General features: G+C 38.6%; 2 pseudogenes; both read left to right on the top strand.

Moving 5' to 3' along the window:
- Positions 1-7,233: 7,233 nt before the first annotated feature.
- On the top strand, positions 7,234-13,349 carry LOC149257312 (3-phosphoinositide-dependent protein kinase 2 pseudogene; annotated as a pseudogene).
- A 24-nt stretch (positions 13,350-13,373) lies between these two features.
- LOC149257311 (3-phosphoinositide-dependent protein kinase 2 pseudogene) lies at positions 13,374-14,278 on the top strand (annotated as a pseudogene).
- Positions 14,279-17,164: the final 2,886 nt, after the last annotated feature.

Below are 17,164 nucleotides of genomic sequence, written 5' to 3'. Positions count from 1 at the left end.
TTTTGGATAACCAAAACCAACTCACCCCATGGTTCATTAAACCATTCTCTGGGTATCCCTTTTGTTCTGTCAAATGTCCCTTTTCGGTTCTTCTCAAGAAAGAAAGTCCATGCTTTCTCCTTGAAGTGCAGGCCTTTGTAATACTTCTCACCTATCATGGGCAGATCTAAGGCTTGGGAAAGATATTCCTGGGTTACAGGAATAATGACATCTCCCACCCGTGTCTGGTCTTGATTGAAATTGTTTATAAAATCCCTGGTTATTTGTTCAGAGTGGCCATCAAATTTTTGTAGGAAACTTATCATCCCTGCTTGATAAAGTTTTTCTATAGTTTCCTTCCTCCAATTCTCTATCTGGAATTTTGGTTCTACTCTGATTGACATTGCTTCTGTAAACCAATGAATGAATTCCTCTGCTGTTACTAATTTCATTTTGAAAGAAAGATATAATTATTTGTTTGATTTTGAAATGAAATTTTTGAAGGCAAAGAACCTTACCTTCCTTTTTTCAATCAACTCAATACACCTCTGTTTGACTCTGCCCTCAACAACAACACTGTTTTAATCCCTGTTCAATGCAAACAAATTCCTGTATACTCTGTCAATATGCTGCTCTCTGTTTTTGAAAACAAAAATACACATACAAACAATGTTTATACATGCTGCTGGCCTTATTTTGTTTACCAAAATTCAAATGATTGATTGCTGTGTATGTTTAACCAGGAAAACTGTGTTGTGCACATACATTTGGCTCTCGGCCTCATCAACAAATATTCAAGATGCTCTCGGCCTAACCCAATATATATTTTTTAAAGAACTTTTGACTGAAAAATTTTGACTGTGTGATGTGCCAAAATTATGCACACGGCCTCAATTACCAAATCAAATACCAAACTACACTGAGTTGCAACAGAACTATGAGCACGAAGTCACTTAGCCTTAGCATGGTAAATAGAGGACTATTCACATACGCTCAGCCTCTAAACACAAATGAACACAGCGCATTATAGCACTTGGAAATTGAAATCATGCTTTGCGGCCTCATAAAAACAATTTGCAAATACTCCTGGCCATAAAAATTTGCAAAACACAACCCTTGGCCCATCAAAATTTTACAACAACTGCTCTCGGCTGTCCCATAAAAACTCTCGGCCTCAAAACAAAAACAAATAATAGCGCATTCAAATGAATTTTTAAATGGCTTCGACATGCAATCCTTCAATCAGAAATAACATTATGCATTCAATCCTTAAAGCATATCAATCCCCTGTTTTGGTGTAAATGAAAACAACAGTGCGCAGCAAGGTTATGGATGCATGTTGTTTTGACTGTTTGTTTTTAAATCGGCGCACAACTATATGACAATACAAATGCAGTGCGCATTCTACAACGCTTCTTATTAACATTCACCGCCATTCAACATATAATAACACTGCACTGTGTGTTTCCTTAGTTCATGGGCTACATTATTGACACGGCACAGCATACAACTCCACATACATTGCCAAAATCTACGTGTTGACCATGCAAACCCTTCGCATTTAAGTGAAACCTGATCCACTAAGGATTCATACCAACATTTATGCAGCAAATCACCGAGTTGGGGCTACGATTTCGGCTTACCTTAGATCACCGAGCACCTGGAGGGATATCGGCGCTCCAAATCTTGGTTTAACCATTTCAATTTGACTGGTGGCAAGGCAAAACAATCGTTACCATTAATGACTGAGAATTTCTAACTTTGATTCACTGTGCCGAGCTTTAAACAATTAACGCCTTACCTTATTGAATCCCTGAAAATCCGTTATCTCAAAACATCAAACCCAGAACAATTTGCCTCTTTAAATTCTCCCAACTCAGTTCACTTTCCTTTTCACTAGGCTGCAGCTTCAAACGCCATTTCTCTGAGCTTATGCGGTGATGAAGATTATGGTTTAACATGACACAGAGGATTATTGTTTGAACTACACAAGAGCTCGGTCAATGTTCATGACCGTTTCAGGCTGTACTGCAATGTATATCCATTGGTGTTTTTAAAATTCGTGGCTTACATGGCCGTCCTGTTGACCAGTCGCCCGACTGTGTCATGAGGATGGCCAAGTCATGGCTTGGTACGCATGATCCCTACGCAGCGTATCATCCAATGGATAAACGAATTGCCATGCCACCGTGTTAAGTGTTGGCCGGTTGTCGTATGGGATTACTTGTTTAATTCATTGCAATGGTTTATCATCATATCCACCGCCGTATGCTTGCACTACTATATATTCACTGCTTGCTGTGTAATGATATGTATGCAATGATGTTTGGATACCATTTCCCACCGTAATGTTCTAATGTTTGTTTATTCACAGCCGTCCACCATATTCCATAAACTTTGATGCATGAACCTTTGCTTGTAACTATGTTATATTCCATACCTTATACCATATGAACCTTTGCGCGTTTATTTATGTACAACATATATACCTTTTACCATATACCATATGCGCGTTTGGTAATAAAAACGACTTTAGCGCATTCACATACTTTGTCAAACTATGGTATATATGTTGTTTGATATAATATCCTTTGATTTCCATATAGCGCATAGTTTTATAATTTTAAAATGACCATTGGGGTCATGTTTAAAATTATTATCATCACTAATGCTCTGAGTTGCCTGAATTTGTATGTGCAGGTTGAGAGTTGTCCTAGTTTGGCCTTTTTAAGCTTGCAAAGAAAATACTTAGGGGTAGTAGGGTAATGAAAAGAGGGAATATGTATGGAAATGAAAGGGAATAGGGTTATAATGTATAAGGGTTATAGGAATATAGGATATAGATGATAATGAATATCCCCAGGTACTAATTTCAACTTAACAAAAACTAAAAATTTCTAAGAAAAATTTGAATTTTTAAAGCACAAAATGACCACATATACTCCCCTGTATGATGGCTGTACAATTAGGATGAAATCAATTGATCAAATGTTGTAGATGGATTCAAATGTAGACTTTATTGCTGCTCCTTGTTCTTCATGTTCTAATTCTTGAATTGATAATCAGGTCCCTCTTTCTGCTTACAAAATATGCACATGTTGTGTTGACATTGGCAGGTCTTTCAGGTCCCTTTGCAATGATTTGTTATATCAGGTCCCTCTATTGACAATACAAGTTTTGTTTCCAGCTAAAGAGCTGATGGTTGCAACTTCAGCTGTCCATTTTAAGAGCAAATGCAAGTCTCCCCCCTTGTTGAAGATATGACTTGTCCTCAAGTCATTGATTGGTGGAGTGTACCTGCAGTAAGAGAACAGTAGAACAAGTAGGAAGAATTCATAGAGTCCAAGTTGCCCTGGTTTTCCCCTATGAATTCGTGCTTGCAATGTGCCAGTTACCTAGTTTTCACTTGCAAACAATTTATTTATTTTGATGTTTTTTTCTTTTTTCATTTTTTTTTTTTTTATTCAACTAGTAGACTGGAAGATGGCTCATCCTGTGCCATGAGTTCCAGTTCTGTGTCTTCGATTAGTTCTTTCATAAATGCTTCTTTACTGATAGGCCTATGGTAAACTTTGAGCCTATGTCCATTCACTATAAAAGAGGTGGAATCTCGGTCGATGGTCTTAATCCTTACTGCTCCATTGTCAAAGATTTCGTCAATTTCATATGGCCCCAGCCAGTGTGTTGTGAACTTTGCTTTGAAATCTTTGTATTTGGAGTTGAAAAGCAATGCCCAGTCTCCCTTATGAAATGTCTTTGTTTTGATGTACCTGTCGTGCCACTTCATTCTTTGTTGTTGCACTAATGTAGTATGTTCCATAGCTTGCTGACGATGCTCATCTAACTGATTCAGTTCCATGATCCGCTGCTATTGTGCTTCTGTCAAGTCGAGTCCTAGTTCAGCTGCTAGTCTGTATGTATGTATCTGAAACTCTATAGGTAGTAGAGCCTCCTTCCCATATACTAACTGGTATGGACTGAAACCAGTTGTTGTTTTCCAAGTGATCCTATAGGCCCAGAGTGCATCCTTTAATTTTTCAGACCAGTCTTTTCGATTCATCTGTACTGTTTTTGTCATAATATTTTCCAGGACTTTATTTGTTGATTCGACTTGACCATTTGCTTGTGGATGATATGGTGTTGATTTCCTGTGCTTGATCTTGTATTTCTCTGTTAGATCTCGTACCAGCTTTGATGTAAACTGTGTTCCTTGATCTGTTACAATTTGTCTAGGTACTCCATATCTGACAAAGATTTCTTCAAAAAGAAAGGTGACGACTGTATCTTCTGTTGCTCTGTTAACTGCTTTTGCTTCTGCCCATTTGTTTACATAGTCTGTACATACTAAGATGTACCGCTTCCCATTTGATGGTGGATTGATAGGTCCAACAAAGTCAAGTGCCCACTGCTCAAATGGTTCTATGAGAACCTGTGGCTTCAATGGCATTTCATCTGATGTTATTGGTCGTCCTGTTCTCTGGCAGCTATCACATTGCTTGACATATTTCTTAGAGTCTCTGAAGATGGATGGCCAGTAATAGCCTAGTTGCAGCACTTTATATGCTGTTCGTTTATCTGCAAAATGGCCACCACAGGGTTCATCATGACATGCTCTTAAAATGTCTAATATTTCATCTTCTCGTACACATTTTCTAATTATTAAGTCTGAACCAGTATAAAATAAATCACCATTGACCCATGTATATCTAGAGCTTGCTCTAACAATTTTGTGTTTTTGCTTTTTAGTGAATTGAGCTGGAAACCTTCCAGATGATAAATAGTTTGCAATATCTGCAAACCATGGTGTTTTGACTGTGATGGCAAACAGATGTTCATCAGGAAAGTTATCTACAACTGGATTTGGATCAGGGTGTTATCACTGAAAATGCTGTTGTCAAAAATTTTTAGTCTAGCTTAAAGTCAGGGTGTTTTCGCAGCGCCTGAATTCTGTTTAGCAGTTTCGCAGCGCTACCTGTTTGAGTGGTTTCGTAGCGTGCTACGAAACTGGGGATTTGATTGAGTTTTCAGTGGAGGCCTGAATCATAGCATGTCTATTGTACACTGACTGCAACTGCTGTGGATGAGGTTGATGTGCTTAAAGGTCTAAGGTTGACTAAAGAATATAACTCTGGTGTTGTTGCATATGATACTCTGATCTATGGATTTTGCAAAATGGCCAGAGCAATCTGAAGAGCTATTAGGGTTGGTTGTCGATTCTCGCAAGGCATTTGATGGTGTAGTTCCTCACGGTGGCCAAAGAGCATCGCACAGTAACATTCCTTCATACCAGCTACATAAACAACATAGGAATCAAGTTGTTGTTTCAAATCTTGGGAATTGAGAAATATGGAGATGAATGTCGGTGATTTCTCCTCCATAATCATAGTTGGAGTATGCGTAATGGAAAAGAAGGTTCCTTCTGCTGCCAAGAAGTACATCCTGGATTGGCTGAGGGAATTTGGTGAATTTGAGATCATAATATTTGGAGACATCATCATTCTTGAAGAAGCAACGATGAAGTGGTCAATTTGTGATTGTTTTTATTAAACCAGCTATCCTTTTGAGAAAGTTGAAGCTTATGCTACTCTGTGAAAGCCTTTCCTTCTAAATGAGCTTAGATCTTAACATCCTCTCCATGATAATCGAAAGGTATATGAGCGCCTTCAAAATTTTGGCATTCCCACTCCAAGTATGCACTTGTAAACGGGGATTACCTCTATCAAGAGTTGGACTATTTTGTGGAGCAAGGGATTTTGTTCAAGTCCATGAAAAGTGAATTATGAAGCCTTTTGTGAAAAAACAGTTCATGGATATGATCACAGTGTTATGATTTACTACCCAAGTTCTGCTGGTGGAGGAATGAAAAAGCTACTTTAAAGGGTTAGAAATCATTCATGTGAGTTTTGTCAAGATTTTAGAAATGTACGATGGAAGGGTCAGCCTATTGATTCCAGTTAAAGGGAATGATAAGGAGCGCATTTCCTGGAGTTGATGTGGAACTTTCAAATTATCCCTCCACCATTATCGAAGTGTGAACTCAGCAAGTTTGTGCCAGTGTTACAGATAGGCAGCATTGTGTTATTGCTGGCAGAAGAAAAAAGGGACACCGAGAATTCTGTTTGGAATCGGTGTAAGAGATTTGTTTCTTCCCAGCCATTGAGTAACATATATTAAAGTTCATCTATGCATTCTATGAAACATGAACTTTTCAACCAGAAAACGAGATATTAGAGGCCGAACTCTTCTGGTGTTGATTTTATAATTATTGTGCATTGGTAACGTGGTATGAGGCCAGAACTTTTCTCAACAACCATAGCCCCTGTATTTGTCATCACAATGGTCCGAATGGTAGCAATGTAGAAGAAGAGTTTAGTAAATGAATTCTTGAAGGACGAATGGTATCGTTTGAGAATTTGCGAGCCAAGCTTTTGCTAGAAAAGGGATTTATCTGTGATTTAAGTCACACCCTGCTACCTTAAAAAATCAAGCAAATCCTCTTTCATGGCTTATGCGAAATGCATTGCAGCCGTTTCTTCAAGGCACACGGGCTTTTAAAATAACTGATATAAATGAAAATGGCGTAAATGTTATTAAGCACGTTGTTGCATTATTAATGAATATATTGAAGGCATGAAAGTGCTCTTATGAAATGCAGCGATTAATGCCAAGTGTCAAGTGGCTTTTATGAGGGTTTGATTGCCACAAGGTCGCCACTATTATTGACACCCGGATTGAGATGTGGCGCTTCAGATGGCCATATACATTAGCAAAATCACCAGAATCACAACGACAGCTGGAAAGGGAGATTATAAAGTAGATTTTAATAGCTGATGGAGTGAAAGGAGACATTCAAGGGCTAGTATTTATGCGTGATTCGAAAACAACGGGGGATATGAAGATTTCTGTTTCCATTATCATGTTTCGGTTTCTGTTATTGTGTTTTTGGGTTGCCTGAGGCGCGCAGAGAGCATCAATGTCAGATTTGCATAATAGTGCCCGGAAGGAGAAGGTTCAGAGTGTATCTCAGAGTTCAAATTACAACAGCAAGGGTTTCAATTGTAGATTGAATTGCGCAGAAGATGTGAATTTAAAAGTATCCTGAACATGTTGGCGGTACTGAGGAGGTTCCAGAATGTATTATATGTTGATATTTTTACATCTTTCTGTGGTTGTGTGCAGTTAACACCAGGTGCTTTTGTCTGTCTACAACATACAAGAATGACTTTGTGAAATGCAACCCAGTACTGTCATGGAATGTTGCTTTCTATCCTGGGATGGGATTCAAATCGTGCTGTTAAGAAATCTCGTTTTTCAGAGGATGAAGCACGTTTCTATATTGCAGAGATTGTGGATGTCCTTGAATACCTTCACAAAGTAGGACTGATACACCGAGATGCAAAGAGAATATACTTCTTCAAATCAATGGAAAACACCTCAATTTCAATTATTCCGACTACTTCAAACGAGAAGACCTGCACATTTGTTGGTACAGCTGCCTGCGTTCCACCAGAGGTCCTTAAGCATGCACCTCCAACAATTGGAAACGATCTATGGGCACTGGGTTGCGCGTTGTATCAGATGCTGTCTGACATATTACCTTTTAAAGATGGCAGTGAGTGGCTCACATTCCAAAGGATCATGGATAGAGATTTCAAATTTCCTGAATATTTTTCTTCTGAAGCATGGCACCTTATTGATTGTTTGCTGGATATGGACCCATCTAAAAGATTGGCTTCTGGCCCTGAAGGGTATGCTTCTCTCTAGAGTCATCCTTTCTTCAAGGGAGTTGACTGGGATAATGTTAGGAGTATGCTGGCTCCAAAGTTAGCCCCACCATTAACTGTGACTCTAAATGGGAGAAATTTCTAGATCCAGGGGAGTTCATTGTGATGGTTTCATTAGTTAAGAAAATTCGGAAACTTTACAACAAAAAGATGCAGCTGATTCTGACAGACAAGCCGAAGTTGATATAGGTAGACCCAGTCAAATTGGTACAACAGGGTGAGATAGTTTGGTTTGATAATCCTAAGGAGCTTAATGTCCAAGTGTTGAATTCTTCCAACTTTAAGATCTGTACTTTGAAAAAGACCAACCCATTTGAAGATTTGAAGGCAGCAAGGAATACTACAGTGACTTTATATTCCAGTTGGGATTTATGAAGCTTTTTATTGGTTTGATGCTAATCAAGTTGGCTGTGATATGTAATGACAGAAGCAAGCTTCATCTTCTTAAAACTATTTAGGTTCTTAATAGCTGTACAAATGTCTGAAGAGATCATGAATCTAAGCAGAAAACGCTTCAAAGATACATAGGTTCTGTTTTGACATCTACAGCAGTTTCGTAGCGCGCTACGAAACTGCTGTAGAATGCTGTTTTGTGGAAAAACAATGAATTTTGATGATGAGGTCAGTTAATGGTAAAAGAAGGTCTCAAACTCAGGCAGGGAGATCATACATGGGTTTCATAACAACTCAAACAGTGACAGGTGTAGCTCTTGAAGAAAAAATAAAATATTTTGTTTATTTTCATAAAGTTTTCTCAAAGGCAATTTATGACCGAGCTACTAGCGTATTGGTGGGGTTACCAGAATCTTCGGTTGATACACCTGTTGGTCCTTGAAGTATCCAGATCATATAGCATATGGTGGTTATGCGTTGTTAATTGAAGGTTCAAAGAACTCGGAGTGTGGTCTTTAAATGATAAAGAGGAATGGAAGACAGGGGACCGTGGATATAGGGTGATTAATTTTATCAATTAATAAGTTGTCTTACAGCTAGCATCCGAGACCAGCTTGCTCGGTGAATGCTCCCTTAACATATCTCAGCCATAATGAAAATCATACAGCTGTCCAGCATCCAAGAAAGCATCAAGTCTGCGAGGAGAATGAAATTAGTATTTTAGTTGGATTAGGATTGTGTGTAATTTTAGTTCAGCATGTTTGTAATTAATGCAGTAGTTAAAAGCATGTAGGAGTAGTTAATAGCCACCTTCGAGGCTCCCCTCATGCTGGAGGAGGAAGCTCGAGGTGTTTTAGAGTTTGCTTGCCTATATAGGAATCAGATGAGAATGTAAAAAGGGTTGGACTGTATATACAAAAACAGAGTTTTTTAGAGCTTATGAAAAGACTGTTACAGTAATGGCAAACAGGGTTTTTTCTTCCCAAGATTCTCAATGCATCTTTTTGTTCAAATGTGATGGTGGTTTAGTTTCTTAATGTTCTTTTTACAGCCTTGTTATGGCACAATCCCTCAGAATTCATATTATATGCTCTGACTTCCTGTGTGCTTGACAGGCTGTGGGTTTTGGTGAAGCATGTTTGAACATCACTCAGAATTCATTTTTAATGCTCTGACTTCCTGTATGTTCAGCAGGCTTTGATTTAGGTAAATTATGTTTGAACCTTTGATGATGCAAAGAGCCTTGGCTTCTATGAGATGACTGTGATTTGGTTTATTAACTGTGAGAGACTCCATAGCCCAATGAAGACTAATTTGATGTATGTCCAACCAGCTATATTTTTATAAATGTGTGAAGAGTTAGCCCTCTAGTGTTTGAAGGATTTTGTCAAGAGTCGTGAGAGAGCCCTCTCTGATTAGGAAGGCTAATTCCTAATCTAAAGTATGGTCTGAAACAGTTACATGAGACCTTGCTTGGTTGCAGTCCCTAGTACTGGTTTTGTGATAACATTTTGGTGCGTCTGCCGGGAGCTTAAGATTGAATTTCTGAAGGTAGCAGGAGTTCAAATGATTTTCAAGGCTGCAAAACTACCTTGGCGACTCCATTGTTGAAGAATTCAAAGTTATATATTCATGGTGATTCCACTGGAGTTATGAAAGACCCAGAAGCTGCTCTTCTTTGTTCAAGGTATGCATGCATAGATTTCTCAGGAATTCATGGTTTCCCAAATCGTATTCCCAAGGATGCATACTTTCTAAGGAATGGTCCAAAATTTAACGGAGAGAATCTGAGTTTAACTTTGGATCATATATCAGATTTTTGTGAATTTGCACAGCTTCTTAGAATTAAACATGAGGATGTTTGCATAAGGTTATTTTATGATTCATTCCAAGGGAAATGCAAACAGTGGGTTGAACACTTGCCTGCCAAGTCCATTAAGTCATTGCCAGACTTTTGGCTTATGTTCTTGGAGGAATGGATAGATAGGTCAGAGGTGGAAGTAAACTCTCCTTCAGTTGAAGGTTTTAAACAGTGGAATGATGATCATAATAAAGAAGAAACAAATGAATCTTTTTCTTTGTCCCTGTCCTCATATCTGAAATCTTTTGACTGCAAGTCAGAGGATAAGATGAAATTTTTTGATGAATTTGCCAAAGACATTGAGAAAGAAATTGAAGGTTTAGAAGGACAAATTCAGGCATACAATTTTCATGATCATGATCATTATTCCCAGAAATTTTTTATGACTGAACGCAAGGAGACTATGCTGGTTCCCCTCTCTTTTACGATTGAGGAACTGAACACTGTGGTTGAAGATCAGTTTGCACAGCTGGAAAGTGTCGTGGAAGGACAAGCTGATCATGTGTTCTGGGATCCTGTAGCTGACTACATGGAAGAGTTTTACTCTCCAGTGTTTCAGTTTACCTATGAAGATCAGAGACAGTTTCAGTGGCAGCGGTCTTTACACTATTATATCAGTTCTGAAATCCGATACAGTCAGAGAAAATTTCAGTGGCAGCGGTCATTACATTGTCATATTGGCTCTGAACTCCGGGACAGGCAAAGAAATCAAGTATCAGATGAGACAAATGATTGGCTGCATTGGAAGTTTCATATTGATTGAGCTGAGGAAAGTTTGAATTGTTAGGGTAGGTAGGTAGGTAGATTGCAAATAAGCTCAAGGTTGGCTGAGCATTTATTTTTCAGTAGCAGTAGTTTCTTTCTCCTACAGTCATGCTTGTCAAGCAAGTTTTTGTTTGTCACAAATGGATAAGGCACTGGAGCTGCATGTTCTTAGTGTACCACAGGGGCACACTATCCCTAGTGGAGCCACTGTTATCACTGAAAATGCTGTTGTCAAAAATTTTTAGTCTAGCTTAAAGTCAGGGTGTTTTCGCAGCGCCTGAATTCTGTTTAGCAGTTTCGCAGCGCTACCTGTTTGAGTGGTTTCGTAGCGTGCTACGAAACTGGGGATTTGATTGAGTTTTCAGTGGAGGCCTGAATCATAGCATGTCTGTTGTACACTGACTGCAACTGCTGTGGATGAGGTTGATGTGCTTAAAGGTCTAAGGTTGACTAAAGAATATAACTCTGGTGTTGTTGCATATGATACTCTGATCTATGGATTTTGCAAAATGGCCAGAGCAATCTGAAGAGCTATTAGGGTTGGTTGTCAATTCTCGCAAGGCATTTGATGGTGTAGTTCCTCACGATGGCCAAAGAGCATCGCACAGTAACATTCCTTCATACCAGCTACATAAACAACATAGGAATCAAGTTGTTGTTTCAAATCTTGGGAATTGAGAAATATGGAGATGAATGTCGGTGATTTCTCCTCCATAATCATAGTTGGAGTATGCGTAATGGAAAAGAAGGTTCCTTCTGCTGCCAAGAAGTACATCCTGGATTGGCTGAGGGAATTTGGTGAATTTGAGATCATAATATTTGGAGACATCATCATTCTTGAAGAAGCAACGATGAAGTGGTCAATTTGTGATTGTTTTTATTAAACCAGCTATCCTTTTGAGAAAGTTGAAGCTTATGCTACTCTGTGAAAGCCTTTCCTTCTGAATGAGCTTAGATCTTAACATCCTCTCCATGATAATCGAAAGGTATATGAGCGCCTTCAAAATTTTGGCATTCCCACTCCAAGTATGCACTTGTAAACAGGGATTACCTCTATCAAGAGTTGGACTATTTTGTGGAGCAAGGGATTTTGTTCAAGTCCATGAAAAGTGAATTATGAAGCCTTTTGTGAAAAAACAGTTCATGGATATGATCACAGTGTTATGATTTACTACCCAAGTTCTGCTGGTGGAGGAATGAAAAAGCTACTTTAAAGGGTTAGAAATCATTCATGTGAGTTTTGTCAAGATTTTAGAAATGTACGATGGAAGGGTCAGCCTATTGATTCCAGTTAAAGGGAATGATAAGGAGCGCATTTCCTGGAGTTGATGTGGAACTTTCAAATTATCCCTCCACCATTATCGAAGTGTGGGCTCAGCAAGTTTGTGCCAGTGTTACAGATAGGCAGCATTGTGTTATTGCTGGCAGAAGAAAAAAGGGACACCGAGAATTCTGTTTGGAATCGGTGTAAGAGATTTGTTTCTTCCCAGCCATTGAGTAACATATATTAAAGTTCATCTATGCATTCTATGAAACATGAACTTTTCAGCCAGAAAACGAGATATTAGAGGCCGAACTCTTCTGGTGTTGATTTTATAATTATTGTGCATTGGTAACGTGGTATGAGGCCAGAACTTTTCTCAACAACCATAGCCCCTGTATTTGTCATCACAATGGTCCGAATGGTAGCAATGTAGAAGAAGAGTTTAGTAAATGAATTCTTGAAGGACGAATGGTATCGTTTGAGAATTTGCGAGCCAAGCTTTTGCTAGAAAAGGGATTTATCTGTGATTTAAGTCACACCCTGCTACCTTAAAAAATCAAGAAAATCCTCTTTCATGGCTTATGCGAAATGCATTGCAGCCGTTTCTTCAAGGCACACGGGCTTTTAAAATAACTGATATAAATGAAAATGGCGTAAATGTTATTAAGCACGTTGTTGCATTATTAATGAATATATTGAAGGCATGAAAGTGCTCTTATGAAATGCAGCGATTAATGCCAAGTGTCAAGTGGCTTTTATGAGGGTTTGATTGCCACAAGGTCGCCACTATTATTGACACCCGGATTGAGATGTGGCGCTTCAGATGGCCATATACATTAGCAAAATCACCAGAATCACAACGACAGCTGGAAAGGGAGATTATAAAGTAGATTTTAATAGCTGATGGAGTGAAAGGAGACATTCAAGGGCTAGTATTTATGCGTGATTCGAAAACAACGGGGGATATGAAGATTTCTGTTTCCATTATCATGTTTCGGTTTCTGTTATTGTGTTTTTGGGTTGCCTGAGGCGCGCAGAGAACATCAATGTCAGATTTGCATAATAGTGCCCGGAAGGAGAAGGTTCAGAGTGTATCTCAGAGTTCAAATTACAACAGCAAGGGTTTCAATTGTAGATTGAATTGCGCAGAAGATGTGAATTTAAAAGTATCCTGAACATGTTGGCGGTACTGAGGAGGTTCCAGAATGTATTATATGTTGATATTTTTACATCTTTCTGTGGTTGTGTGCAGTTAACACCAGGTGCTTTTGTCTGTCTACAACATACAAGAATGACTTTGTGAAATGCAACCCAGTACTGTCATGGAATGTTGCTTTCTATCCTGGGATGGGATTCAAATCGTGTTGTTAAGAAATCTCGTTTTTCAGAGGATGAAGCACGTTTCTATATTGCAGAGATTGTGGATGTCCTTGAATACCTTCACAAAGTAGGACTGATACACCGAGATGCAAAGAGAATATACTTCTTCAAATCAATGGAAAACACCTCAATTTCAATTATTCCGACTACTTCAAACGAGAAGACCTGCACATTTGTTGGTACAGCTGCCTGCGTTCCACCAGAGGTCCTTAAGCATGCACCTCCAACAATTGGAAATGATCTATGGGCACTGGGTTGCGCGTTGTATCAGATGCTGTCTGACATATTACCTTTTAAAGATGGCAGTGAGTGGCTCACATTCCAAAGGATCATGGATAGAGATTTCAAATTTCCTGAATATTTTTCTTCTGAAGCATGGCACCTTATTGATTGTTTGCTGGATATGGACCCATCTAAAAGATTGGCTTCTGGCCCTGAAGGGTATGCTTCTCTCTAGAGTCATCCTTTCTTCAAGGGAGTTGACTGGGATAATGTTAGGAGTATGCTGGCTCCAAAGTTAGCCCCACCATTAACTGTGACTCTAAATGGGAGAAATTTCTAGATCCAGGGGAGTTCATTGTGATGGTTTCATTAGTTAAGAAAATTCGGAAACTTTACAACAAAAAGATGCAGCTGATTCTGACAGACAAGCCGAAGTTGATATAGGTAGACCCAGTCAAATTGGTACAGCAGGGTGAGATAGTTTGGTTTGATAATCCTAAGGAGCTTAATGTCCAAGTGTTGAATTCTTCCAACTTTAAGATCTGTACTTTGAAAAAGACCAACCCATTTGAAGATTTGAAGGCAACAAGGAATACTACAGTGACTTTATATTCCAGTTGGGATTTATGAAGCTTTTTATTGGTTTGATGCTAATCAAGTTGGCTGTGATATGTAATGACAGAAGCAAGCTTCATCTTCTTAAAACTATTTAGGTTCTTAATAGCTGTACAAATGTCTGAAGAGATCATGAATCTAAGCAGAAAATGCTTCAAAGATACATAGGTTCTGTTTTGACATCTACAGCAGTTTCGTAGCGCGCTACGAAACTGCTGTAGAATGCTGTTTTGTGGAAAAACAATGAATTTTGATGATGAGGTCAGTTAATGGTAAAAGAAGGTCTCAAACTCAGGCAGGGAGATCATACATGGGTTTCATAACAACTCAAACAGTGACAGGTGTAGCTCTTGAAGAAAAAATAAAATATTTTGTTTATTTTCATAAAGTTTTCTCAAAGGCAATTTATGACCGAGCTACTAGCGTATTGGTGGGGTTACCAGAATCTTCGGTTGATACACCTGTTGGTCCTTGAAGTATCCAGATCATATAGCATATGGTGGTTATGCGTTGTTAATTGAAGGTTCAAAGAACTCGGAGTGTGGTCTTTAAATGATAAAGAGGAATGGAAGACAGGGGACCGTGGATATAGGGTGATTAATTTTATCAATTAATAAGTTGTCTTACAGCTAGCATCCGAGACCAGCTTGCTCGGTGAATGCTCCCTTAACATATCTCAGCCATAATGAAAATCATACAGCTGTCCAGCATCCAAGAAAGCATCAAGTCTGCGAGGAGAATGAAATTAGTATTTTAGTTGGATTAGGATTGTGTGTAATTTTAGTTCAGCATGTTTGTAATTAATGCAGTAGTTAAAAGCATGTAGGAGTAGTTAATAGCCACCTTCGAGGCTCCCCTCATGCTGGAGGAGGAAGCTCGAGGTGTTTTAGAGTTTGCTTGCCTATATAGGGATCAGATGAGAATGTAAAAAGGGTTGGACTGTATATACAAAAACAGAGTTTTTTAGAGCTTATGAAAAGACTGTTACAGTAATGGCAAACAGGGTTTTTTCTTCCCAAGATTCTCAATGCATCTTTTTGTTCAAATGTGATGGTGGTTTAGTTTCTTAATGTTCTTTTTACAGCCTTGTTATGGCACAATCCCTCAGAATTCATATTATATGCTCTGACTTCCTGTGTGCTTGACAGGCTGTGGGTTTTGGTGAAGCATGTTTGAACATCACTCAGAATTCATTTTTAATGCTCTGACTTCCTGTATGTTCAGCAGGCTTTGATTTAGGTAAATTATGTTTGAACCTTTGATGATGCAAAGAGCCTTGGCTTCTATGAGATGACTGTGATTTGGTTTATTAACTGTGAGAGACTCCATAGCCCAATGAAGACTAATTTGATGTATGTCCAACCAGCTATATTTTTATAAATGTGTGAAGAGTTAGCCCTCTAGTGTTTGAAGGATTTTGTCAAGAGTCGTGAGAGAGCCCTCTCTGATTAGGAAGGCTAATTCCTAATCTAAAGTATGGTCTGAAACAGTTACATGAGACCTTGCTTGGTTGCAGTCCCTAGTACTGGTTTTGTGATAACACAGGGGGTGAGTGTATGCGGGACAGAAAGTCAGCCACTTGATTTTCTTTTCCTGACCGATCTTGTATTGTGATATTAAATTCCTGCAGTAACAGTAACCATCTTGTTATTCGTCCATTGGTGATGGGTTTATTCATCAAGTATTTGATTGCTGAATGATCAGTATGAATGAAAACTTGATATCCTGTTATATAGTGCCGGAATTTATTTACTGCATGTATAACAGCTAACATTTCTCTTTCTGTGACTGTATAGTTCATTTCTGCAGGTGTTAGATTTTTGCTTATGAAGTATATTGCATAAGTGAACAAGTTCTCTTTCTGTCCAAGAGAGGCACCTATCGCAGTATCAGATGCATCAGTTGAGATATGGAATGGTAAAGACCAGTTTGGTCAACGAAGAATTGGGGCAACTGACAATTTCTCTTTTAGAATTTGAAATGCATTTTGACAATCATTTGTCCAGTGAAATTCAGTGTCTTTTGCTAATAATTTGAACAGAGTTTGGGCTATTTTACTAAAGTTTTCAATAAATCGTCTATAATAGCCTGCATAGCCTAAGAAACTTCTAACCTCTTTCTGTGTTGTAGGAGGCATTAAGTTTACTAAGACTTGGATCTTGGCTGGATCCACCTTTATTCCTGAAGCAGAAATGTGGTGTCCCAGAACTATTCCTTCTGTCAACATCATATATCATTTCTCATTGCTTAATGACAAATTTGTTTCAATGCATCGTTTCAAAACTTTCTCAAGGTTGTTTAAACAATCATTGTATGTGTTTCCGTAAACAGTGAAGTCAACCATATAGACCTCTACACATTCATGAATTAGATCAGCAAATATTGCAAGTACTGCTCGTTGAAAAGTTGCAGGTGCATTACATAGACCAAATGGCAAAACATTATATGCATAGGTTCCCCATGGGCAGGTAAATGTTGTCTTGTCTTGGTCTTCTTCTGCTATTCTGATCTGGTTGTATCCGCTAAACCCATCTAAGAAGGAGAAAAATTTCTTTCCAGCTAATGAGTCTAATACTTGGTCAATGAAAGGTAGAGGAAAATGATCTTTGAGTGTAGCTTTGTTTAATTCCTTGTAGTCCACACATACCCTCCACTTTCCATTTCACTTTGGCACAATAACTAGTGGAGAAACCCATTGACTATCTGAAATAGGATAAATGAATCCAACTTCTAACAATTTTTGCAGTTCTTCTTTCACTATTTCCTTCATCATAGGATTCATTCGTCTTTGAGGTTGTCTTACAGGTTTAAGTTGATCATCTGTATAGATGTGGTGGAGACATGTGCTTGGATGAATTCCTTGCATATCAGTATAATCCCAGGCAAAAGCTTTTGAATATT

Source organism: Pinus tabuliformis, chromosome 6 (assembly GCF_031772625.1).
Source record: "Pinus tabuliformis cultivar Carrire ecotype Pingquan chromosome 6, CPIR1, whole genome shotgun sequence".
NCBI lineage: Eukaryota > Viridiplantae > Streptophyta > Pinopsida > Pinales > Pinaceae > Pinus > Pinus tabuliformis.
This window is presented reverse-complemented; position numbering and strand designations above follow the sequence as displayed.